Source organism: Anopheles arabiensis, assembly GCF_016920715.1.
Source record: "Anopheles arabiensis isolate DONGOLA chromosome X unlocalized genomic scaffold, AaraD3 X_pericentromeric_contig0027, whole genome shotgun sequence".
NCBI classification, from domain to species: domain Eukaryota; kingdom Metazoa; phylum Arthropoda; class Insecta; order Diptera; family Culicidae; genus Anopheles; species Anopheles arabiensis.
This window is the reverse complement of record NW_024412105.1, coordinates 160,001-170,000: the sequence shown is the minus strand read 5'-3', so window position 1 is coordinate 170,000 and position 10,000 is coordinate 160,001. Positions and strand designations below refer to the sequence as shown.

Sequence of the window (10,000 nt, the reverse complement as noted above, 5' to 3'; positions counted from 1 at the left end):
GAACAACCAACTTGGCGAGCGTGGAGAAACCCAGAAACGAAGAGGTGAGTTGGTTTTATCAACCTTTGCGCAGATTGACGCAATTTTATTGAACGACGGCAGCACCCCAACTTATGTTGGACCAGGGCGCACGTCAGTAGTTGATCTTACTTTTGCGAGCCGAACCGTAGCAAGATCATTTAAGTGGGAGGTGTTATCTAGCTATATGAACTCTGATCATCGTGCAATACGAATAGATCTTGAGACGCAAAGCGTGCGTAATCTGTCCCGACCCATAACGGGATGGAGCATCAAGTATTTTAGCAAAGATATATTTGAAGTTATGATGCAAGCCGCTTTTGAGACTGAGGTCACAACAAGCGAAGACTTAATGCGTATACTTGTCACGGCGTGTAATGCGACGATGACTAAACGTAAGAGGTACACTCCTAACAAGAGTGCATTTTGGTGGACGTTAGAGATTGAGGCACTTCGCAAAGAGTGCAAACACCGCGATCGATTAGCGCAAAGAGCTTTTAATACTGATCTCTATTCTACTTTTAGGGACGAGTTCAAGGTGGCACGGAATGCCCTCAAGCGATTGATCAAGCATACCCGACAGAGGAAGTGGAAAGAGTTCCTGGGAACAGCGAACAACGCATCATTTGGTATTGTATATCATACGTTCAAGAAAGTGGCCGAGGGTTCGATTGGACCCCGAACCATGACATTGGACGAGTTTAGGGAAGTGGTGAGCGAGCTTTTTCCTACTCACCCAAACACGGTGTGGCCTGAATATCGTATCGATCAGCCACGAGAGTTTGAAAGGGTAACTAATGATGAGATTCTTGCGGTTGCCAGGAGACTACCCAACAAGAAGGCGCCGGGACCAGATGGTATCCCGAATGAGGCGCTGAAAGTTGGTATGTTGACTGCAACCGATGCATTTTGCAGGGTTTACCAAGGCTGTTTAGAGAACGCGAAGTTCCCCGATGAGTGGAAAAGGCAGAGGTTGGTGTTAATACCGAAGCCGAACAAACCACCAGGGGAACCGGGTTCAGTTCGCCCCATTTGTCTACTAGACGGGGCAGGTAAAGGTTTAGAACGCATCATAGTGCAACGGCTAAATGCACACATCGAGGAGGTCAACGGACTGTCTGACGACCAATTTGGTTTCAGAAGTCGTCGATCTACAGTTGATGCGATTCAACGGGTAGTGGACATTGTTTCGGTAGCTAGAAGTAGAAACAGATACAGTGGACGGTATTGTGCAGTTGTTACATTAGATGTTACTAATGCTTTTAACAGTGCTTCGTGGTTGGCGATTGCAAATGCTTTACAGAGAATTAACACTCCTAAATATCTTTATGATATCATTGGTGATTATTTTAGGAATCGTGTGCTGATGTATGATACCACAGATGGACCGGCAGAGATTGCAGTCACATCGGGTGTACCTCAAGGCTCGGTACTTGGCCCAACGTTATGGAACCTCATGTACGACGGAGTCCTACGAGTTGCAATGGTGGAAGGTGCACGGATTATCGGCTATGCAGACGATATAGTACTGTTGGTGGAAGGTAATTGTGTTGATGATATTGAAATTCTCGTTTCCAGTCAGATTCGCATCATCGACCGATGGATGACCGACAACGGATTAAAGATAGCCCCGACCAAGACCGAGTTTATTATGGTCAGTTCCCATCAGAGGATACAGCATGGGGCTATCAGGGTAGGTGATCACGTAGTACATTCGTCGCGCAGCTTAAAGTACTTGGGGATGGTCCTAGATGACCGCCTCGATTACACTTCACACATCAGGTATGCGGTGGAGAGAGCGACGAAGCTATGGACCACCTTGGTAAGGATGATGCCTAATAAGGCAGGTCCGAGTAGTAATGCTAGGCGAGCAATTGCTCTTACTGTTGTGGCGAAGGTCCGGTATGCCTCGCCCATTTGGTGTCATACCCTTAGATTTGCTAACCGTAGACAATGGCTACGTCGGTTTTACCGGCCAGTAGTCCAGCGAGTTATCTCTTCTTTCAGGACAACTTCTCATGATGCAGTCTGCGTGCTTGCGGGAATGATCCCGCTTCATCTCCTCCTGGACGAGGACTCCAGGACTTTTCATCGGAGACGAGCAGAGAACATCGCCGGATCGGTTGCACGTAACATGGAACGTGTCACAACTATGGAACGATGGCAACGAGAATGGGATGAGAGTGTTCACGGTCGGTGGACATACCGTCTCATACCCGACGTCAACAGATGGATAAGTAGAAGATTTGGTGGTGTAGATTTCTTTCTTTCTCAGTTTCTTTCCAGCCATGGCTTCTACGCCTACCAGCTTCATCGGATGCAGTTAACGGGTTCGCCGCTATGTGATGCGTGCGAGGAACCTGAGGACGCCGAACACACGATATTCCATTGTGTACGTCATCGTGAATTGATCATCAGACTTCAGCATCAAGTCGACGAGGAGTTAACGCCGGAGAACATCATCGAAGTTATGTCTGCTAACAGATATAACTGGAGCATGGTTCATCAAGCAGTACGGACGATTATGATTCGACAACAACATCGACGACACGTCATCGAACGAGGCGAACGACGTGCTTTGCTCGCCAACATCCAGTTGGCCTTGCAGAGCAGCGACAGTGACGACGAGTAACGACAAGGATTCATCGTAGTTCATCGTAGCTTCATCGCCGAGGGCTAGACAGTGGCTAATCACCACTGTTGGAAGCCATTCGTTGCCTGGGATGATGGACATCCACCGCCCGAGTGACGTCGATACCCTAACGGGTGATCCACTCGGGGCCGGTTGAAGGCACGGAGGGGTTTTAGTGAGTAAGAATCTCACACTACCGGGGTTGATCACCCAGGTGTCTTATGCAAGATTTCCCTTCGATAACAAAAAAAAAAAAAAAAAGGTAGCCAAATGCCTCGTCATCTAATTAGTGACGCGCATGAATGGATTAACGAGATTCCCTCTGTCCCTATCTACTATCTAGCGAAACCACAGCCAAGGGAACGGGCTTGGATGCACTAGCGGGGAAAGAAGACCCTGTTGAGCTTGACTCTAGTCTGGCATTGTAAGGCGATATAGGAGGTGCAGCATAGGTGGGAGGGCTTCCTCGTGGAGCTCGCCTCTGAGATACCACCACTCTTACTGTTGCCTTACTTACATGATTGGGTGGAACAAGCGCGGGCCCCAGGTCCGGATCGTGCGCGCACCTCCTCCGGGGGCTGTGGCGGCGGTTCGCCTGCGCGCGCCCAATGCGCCGTGTTTCTCGCTCAGCGTCCAGTGTGTCGCTGGGTGGTGCCGCCGGGGAGACTGCATCGTAGCATCGTCGTGTGTAGCGTGTTACCCGCTTGTCCGACCGTGAGCCGTGGCCCGCAAGGGTACAAGCTTGCGTACGTCGGTGCATTCGTGGTGCACTGCTTCTGCGCGGTCGATCGTTTATGATGTCACGTTTGCCCCGGTTCCGCGCGCCGCCCGGCTCGAAGACTCCTGGACAGGTCCTTTCGGTCCACGTCATGGACAGTGCCAGGTGCGGAGTTTGACTGGGGCGGTACATCTCCAAAACGATAACGGAGGTGTCCAAAGGTCAGCTCAGTGTGGACAGAAACCACACGCTGAGCATAAGGACAAAAGCTGGCTTGATCCCAACGTTCAGTACACTTCGGGACAGCGAAAGCTTGGCCTTACGATCCTTTGGTTATAACGAGTTTTTAGCAAGAGGTGTCAGAAAAGTTACCACAGGGATAACTGGCTTTTTTTTTTTTAAACGGGTTTTTTATTTTGTTTCAAAATTAAACCCTCCCGCTCCCCTACATTTTACCCGCGAGGGCTTACCCTGCAGGGGGTTTCATGGCTTAATGGCCAACCTTTTGTCCGTGCGAAAAGCACCTTCCATGTTTTATTTCTATTTCTAAATTCAACCGAAAAATTCACTCATTCCCTTAAATAGGGCGCTTTTTCACGCTCGATGCGTCGCTGTTTTTACGTGCATACCACGCCTAGCGGGAGGCAACTTCTGCCTCGACCACGGCGGCTTCTTCCGCGGCGTTCAGGCCACCGTCCGTGGCCTCGTTTTCCTCGTCGATTGCGCGGTTGCGCATACCAGATGGTCCGGCTGCAAAATCCGCGCGTTCTCGGCCGTCATCGTCATTGTTTATCGCCTGGCCGGACATCCCGAGAAGACGACGGTTTCGTCTCCTCTCCCTGAACCGCGCTTGACGCTCACGAAGCGCTGCACGTCGCTGAGCGGTCCGTGGTGAAGCTGGTGGGGTTGGGGAAGTCCAGCTCGACGTTCTTCCCGCCGGCGTGCTGTTGCTGCTCGCCGGTTGGCGTTGCGTCGCTCGTTACGGGCCCGCCGCACTTCCGCGCGTTGGGCCTCCAGCTCTGCTGCGTCTTCGTCCTGACGCTCGATGACGTTAACAGCCAATGCTGCCCGCTCTCGTCCCACGCTCGCTGCAGTTGGGCCGTTATTCGCTTCGCGGCTTCGCAAATACGACTCCAGCTATCGGCGTCGCGCAACAAGTGCCGCTGGAGGGTGTCCGGACAGACAGGGTCTGGACCTCCCTCGCCGAGTAGCTCCTGTCGAACTGCCGCAAAGCGTGGGCACTCGAAGAAGGCGTGCTCCGCCGTCTCTGGGACGCCGACGCACAACTGGCAGTCTGGGGACGACGTGAATCCATTGTGGCACAAGTAGTCACGGAAAAATCCGTGTCCGGACAAAACCTGTGCCAGATGGAAAGTCATATCTCCATGTTTCCTAGACTGCCAGTCGCCGACCGATGGAATTACACGGTGCGTCCACCGCGTGTGCCGGCTAGCATCCTGTTGCAGTGCGTCGGCATCCCATTCCTCCTGCCAGCAGTCGATGGTGTTCTGCCGCTCCGTCGCCCGGATGTCCTCCCCTCGTTGCAGCACGGTCTGAAGCAAGGAGTTGTTGGTGAACCCGAGCATCCTCGTTGATGAGGTGGCATATCGGTACGAGTCCAGCGAGTAGGGTGGCCGTCTCATACCTGACGGTACGGAATGCCCGTGCCACCCTGATGGCTGCTTTTCGCTGAACTCGTTGCAGCATCCGTCGGCACTCTCGCACCTGAGTTGCCTCAGCCCAGACGGGAGCAGCATACCGCAACACCGATTCTGCCACACACGCCAGCAGCCTTGACTTGGCCGTCCTGGGGCCGCTGTGATTCTGCATGAGGCGCGTTACAGCTGCCACCACACGCGACGCCTTTTCGGAGACTTTCGTGACGTGATCTCGCCATTTCAGGTGATCTTGGAGCTGCACGCCCAAGTACCTGATGCTCCTAGAAGACTGGACTTCCACGTCACAGGGATAACTGGCTTGTGGCCGCCAAGCGTTCATAGCGACGTGGCTTTTTGATCCTTCGATGTCGGCTCTTCCTATCATTGTGAAGCAAAATTCACCAAGCGTAGGATTGTTCACCCTTTCAAGGGAACGTGAGCTGGGTTTAGACCGTCGTGAGACAGGTTAGTTTTACCCTACTGGTGTGTGCTTATAGTCGCTATCTTAACGGAATTCCTGTGCAGTACGAGAGGAACCACAGGTACGGACCACTGGCTCAATACTAGTCCGACCGGACTTTGGTATGACGCTACGTCCGCTGGATTATGCCTGAACGCCTCTAAGGTCGTAGCCAATCCGAGCTGATAGCGCTTCTCAAACCCATTAGGTGTTCGGAAGCTAGCGGGCCTAACAACCCTCTGAGATCCGTTGGAGTCTGCGTCTGCAGCCCGGCGTCTCATCCCGCTATACCTAGGCCGCAATGAGTGGAGTTCGCTGCACGTGTTAGTACCGTAACTGGGAACGCCGTTGGCTTGAGCTCTGCCCAACGTGGATATACCTAGTTTCGACACCTATCAACCGCCCGCAAACGACGGGACTTCAGGCTGGGAGCTGCGAGTTGTAGAGATGCGTTCGCATCGATCCTCTCAGGCGACCCATGCTTGGTGGTTTGTCCGTGTGCCCCTTCCTCGATGTGCGCAAGCTCGTCTTGGTCTGGGGACCACGTCGACACAGGGGATACTCTTGTGAGAGCATGAGTGTACTAAGTTGAGTGTAGCAAGGGAACGCGTGCCCCTTCCTCGTTGGCGTAACTAACCAACTTGGTCTGGGGACCGTGGTACCGTGCTCTGGTGAAGCTTGGTGCGTGCTCCTTCCTTGTCAGACGAGTGACTTGACCTGGTCTGGAGACCGTTCCTTTATACTAGTGGACAAGAGTTGGCTACTTCCGTGTCAGACGAGTGACTTGACATAGGATGGAGAAGGACACTTAACACTAATGAGCTTGTCGGCGTGCCTCGTTCTCGACTTGATTGTCTTGATGTGAGGACCGTGCGGACCACACCAGTAAGCTTACACATGCTCGTTACAAGTTGTATAAGTTGACCCGTTTGGCCCGGTTGCCTTGCACATGATGGTGTTGACCATGTTCGGTTAACAACAGGTCGTGTGTCGAGGTGGTCGGCCTTGGTAGTAGGATGTCTTGTGCATGTGACGTGTTGACCTGGTTTGGTCGGTGTGTCGTCGTGTACGAGATGACCTACTTACCCGTTAGTTTTCCAAGTTGTATCATGTGTTGACTTAGTTGACGTGTCATGTGCTTGGATGATTAGCGTACGGGTCATGTATGGTGCGCTTGCTTCAGTTGAAGGGATGTACTAGTACAGTTGTGTTAATTGTTTATTTCACGATCTGGTCTTTTGGCTGGATCGTGAAAAACGCTAAGTCCCAAATCCTGAACTCGAGAAGAAAGCGCCAATGACAACGTTTTTGACTGGAGCTCCCTAGCATTCGGCTTTTTTTCTACTTTGAAGGGATGTACTGTTGTATGAATTGTTTATTCACGAACTGGTCGTTTGATTGGATCGTGAAAAAAAATCGCTCAGTCCCAAATCCTGAACTCGACAGGAAAGCGCTGATTGCAAACATTTTGACTGGAAGTCCCTTGAAAATGGCGTTTTCGTTATTGGCATTATGTGGCACGTTTATTGTGGCTAGAACATTAATTATTCACCAAATGGCACCAAAGCTTGGCAAAAGTCGCGAAACACTCCTATCTCGACGCACCAGCAATCGCAACTTGATGCAAAATAAATTGCACGAGCTAATGATACTTGTACCATGCACAGTACACCGTACCAAAATATACCCCTGAAAGTGTGCAATTTGGTGCTACCCTAGGGAATATGTATGGGGAAGCCTAGCTACGTGTGTCGCACGTTCCAAGTTGCATGGACGTCGAACAGAGGCATGCAAAAGCACCTATCTAGGGAATTACTCTACGTTCTAGTAGCAAGTGCGATTTTCCGGTCCAGCACGGCAGTACGCCTGCACGCATACACTCCATGTACCAGAAATGTACCAACCTAGGCGTTGCTCAGTAGCTTTTAGCGGCACATAGAAAAAGTATTCGAGTTCAGATTTTTGTGACTTAGCGTATTTTTTTAAAACTAATAACGAAAATTAAATTTTAAATCGGTAAACGGCTAGGAGTTGCTCAGTAGCTTTTGGCGGCACATAGAAAAGTATTCGAGTTCAGATTTTTGGGACTTAGCGTATTTTTTAAAACTAATAACGAAAATTAAATTATAAATCGGTAAACGGCTAGGAGTTGCTCAGTAGCTTTTGCGCAACGTGGCAAAAGTATTCGAGTTCAGATTTCTTGGACGTAGCGTATTTTTCAATCATAATAAACCGAATCAAACATAACAATGATGAAACTTACACCATGTCCCAAGGTTGTGCACAAAACGTAACGATAAAGTGCTGGCGAAGTTAGAGGTGCACCAAAATTGTGTACCGATCAGGGAAAGTACTCTACGTTCCTATGATTTGGGTGAAAAGTGTTGATTAACTGCTGGTAAGAATAGACAGTTGCTTATCATACACATCGCAAACGAACACCCCTTAGTGAGCATTAGCAAAAGTCAATGGCACAAAGCAATTGCAATACAAACTGATCAAGTACATTAAAGAACGCTAAGTACCAGGACTTCTTTCCAAGAATGGTGTCCGCGACGGGAGGGCAAGCGTCCTTCCCAGGTTTTCCTAGTAAACCTTGTATGGTAAACATACCCAAGCGTGTCTGTAAGCACGCAACGAAAGTCACGAACGGGCACATACCTAGGGAATGTACTCTACGTACTTGGACTTTTGTCCAAGAATGGTGTCCGCGACGGTCGGGCACTGCGACGCAATAACCAAATCCTAGGATTGTAACTTTAGTGTGCACAAACATAAACATTAACGCGTTCGCTCGGGCTGCGCCGTCCGTGTTGAACACAAATGTGGGTGATTATATGCGTGGAGGGACAAAAACATACGAGGAGGAGACAGTTTTCTGCACGATGTGCACAGAGCTCATTTCGTCGTCCCGGGCGAATGGAAAAACACAAACATCGCGAGTATCGTTCTAGGTTTCTGTCTATAAAAGGGCAGGCCAAAAGGTGACCGGTTGAGATAAGCATTTTAAGCATACAAACACTTTATTGGAACTTTTGATACAAAAACAAGGTACGTACATGTAGGTTGTACCAACATGGACATCTATGAACGCGTACGCTCGGGCTGCGCCCTCCGTCTTGTACTTTCCCTGATCGGTACACAGTTTTGGTGCACTGCTATTCCGACCGGCAACTTGTACCAACATATACATCCATGAACGCGTAAGTAGTGTACTTTCCCTGATCGGTACACACTGTTGGTGCACGGCATAAGAAAAGAGCTAAAATGGTCAAACTCAATCCATTTCAACAATAGATAGTCGATAGTAGCTGTGCCGATGAAGTAGGGCACGATGCAAGTTAATGTTGTTTAATGAATAACATGTCCGCCATACATTTCAGTACAAATTTGCTCGGTCAGACCTACAAAGTGCTATATCTCGAATACGAGGCGTCGGACTGGGGGTTGTAGAACAATTTTAAGTTCGTCTAATGATTCTACATCCGATTCTGGATAGCGGTTTTTTGACCACTTTTCAATATTTTGTGACACCCCGAACCTAGGGGCAGCTCCCTAGCTTTTTTCAAAATGTGCACCGAACGGGCCGGAGAGCTCGTGTGGCTCAAAACATGTTTTTCGCTAAAACACCTCAAAACGTGTAAGGAACGCACCCTAGATGATGAAAAGTGCAATCAGAATGTCAATCGACAACTTTGTTGGGGGTACCATTTTTACTCTACGGGCCAGTAGCTTAGGCGCGCCAACAGCGCTTTCCTTTCGGGTTCCCATTTTTGCCCTCCTGGGATTATGATCATTTGTTCATTGCCTACTATAGGGAGGGTACCTTGCTACGAGGTCAAACATGAAGATTGCACCAAATCGTAGTTTTTACCTCTATTTAGTCGTAGGAGCATGGTTTGCAGTGGCAGTGGGTCATTAAGCCCCCGTTTGGGTCATACGTCCCTCCGCGATAAAAATCGTCGTATGCCTATAGTCCGAACTAATGAAGCAAAAGTGGTGTCTGGTGGGCTCTGCCGATGATTTTAACCTATGATTTTGAGCTTCCACCCTATCAAAACGTTCCCTGGAGCAGTACATCACGGGTCTACGGACCCAAAGACTTCGTCGTGATGGTTTCTAGTAAAAAGTTGTAACAGCTAAGGGTTTTGAATACGCGTATATTAACCATTGCTTGAAACTAAGCTTCGTTGTCTTTAAACTCTGCAAGACCAATCGAACTTCTTAGGGAAACCCGAAGGATTCACGCTAAGCTCGATGAGCTATAATGGGTAGTGGTGCATGATCTGGTGTTCCTTGGATCTAATCCAATGAATAAATTTATGAGGGTATATATGGTGCAGGGCACAAAGCGTGATGAAACCGGGTCTCCCTACCAAATGTGGCATATTTTTTCCCTGAGAGCGAAGCTCAGACCCACGTAGGGGAGAGCGAAGTGGAACTTAAATGTTCTATGCAGCAAATGTTCGCCATGCGGATAAACAAGTTGGAATAGTTCAATGTAGTGTAATGCA

The 10,000-nt window shown here is 49.6% G+C and overlaps 1 protein-coding gene and 1 pseudogene across 1 annotated transcript in view; both read left to right on the top strand.

The window, feature by feature from the left end:
* Positions 1–5,981, top strand: part of LOC120907962 — a 10,741-nt pseudogene extending 4,760 nt beyond the window's left edge.
* The window catches only part of LOC120907938, a 106,317-nt gene that overhangs the window by 38,738 nt on the left and 57,579 nt on the right, over positions 1–10,000 (top strand). The gene's annotated exons all lie outside the window — the stretch shown is intronic.